The sequence below is a fragment of the Chrysochloris asiatica genome, unplaced genomic scaffold (genome assembly GCF_000296735.1).
Source record: "Chrysochloris asiatica unplaced genomic scaffold, ChrAsi1.0 scaffold00138, whole genome shotgun sequence".
In the NCBI taxonomy this organism is placed as follows: Eukaryota; Metazoa; Chordata; class Mammalia; order Afrosoricida; family Chrysochloridae; genus Chrysochloris; species Chrysochloris asiatica.
In genome coordinates, this window is record NW_006408656.1 from 3,459,699 (window position 1) to 3,460,574 (window position 876).

Genomic DNA, 876 nt, shown 5'->3' on the forward strand with positions numbered 1-876 from the left:
TTAGAGTCATTTCTAGCCTGTAATGTAAGGTCCTCTTATTACTGTATAGTCAGCAAAGGGAGGGGGCTGGGATCCACCTTGGACCACAGTGGATTGGTAGGGGAGGATTGTGGTCAGGGGTTGCTCAAAGCAGCAGGTCAACAGCAGCTGTGGAGTAGACTGACCAGGAGAATGTCTTGCTCAGGTATTCAAGGGCATATGGAGTAGAAAGGCAGCATTGAAATTCCCACAGGACTAGGATAGGGGATTGAGCCATTTGATTGAAAGGAAAGGGAGACTCTGGGAAGTTGGAGGGTTTAGAGGACATGAACTTTATCATGTCATTCTCCCAGTAAGCCCTTTTATATGTCTTGCTACCTGAGGACACAACCTGACATCTTCTTATGAAACACAAGCCTTTTTTCCCCAACTTCATCTGTGAGTATCAGACCTCTTTTTGTACTACCTGTTGCAGCCAGAGGGAACTGCTTTGTTGGTTGGTTGGTTATGTGCTGTGGAGTCGGTTCCGACTCATAGTGACCCTGTACAGGGTTTCTGAGGCTGTAAATCTTTACAGGAGCAGAAAGTCTCATCTTTTTCCCGCGGAACTGCTGGTAGTTTCGAACTGTTGACCTTGCAATTTGCAGCCAGATTTCTAACCACTACACTATTTTCTTAAATACATCAAACTATTCCTGGTGTGGTGCTGTGGGTTAATGCACTGGACTGCAAAGTCGGTCTAAACTGCATGGTGGATGGTTCAAACTCACCAGTTGCTTCTCACTGTGTGTCGGAACCGACTCAACAGCACTTAACAATAATTCCAAGTTTCAGGTTCTTTGCCCATGTTTCCTTTTGGCGGACATGCCCTTTGCCTCTCTCCCTTCAGGCACCAAC

The 876-nt window shown here is 46.3% G+C and overlaps 1 protein-coding gene across 1 annotated transcript in view; it reads left to right on the forward strand.

Moving 5' to 3' along the window:
* LOC102823752 (keratin, type II cytoskeletal 2 oral-like) overlaps window positions 1-876 on the forward strand; it is a 41,905-nt gene that overhangs the window by 40,853 nt on the left and 176 nt on the right. The window lies entirely within an intron of this gene.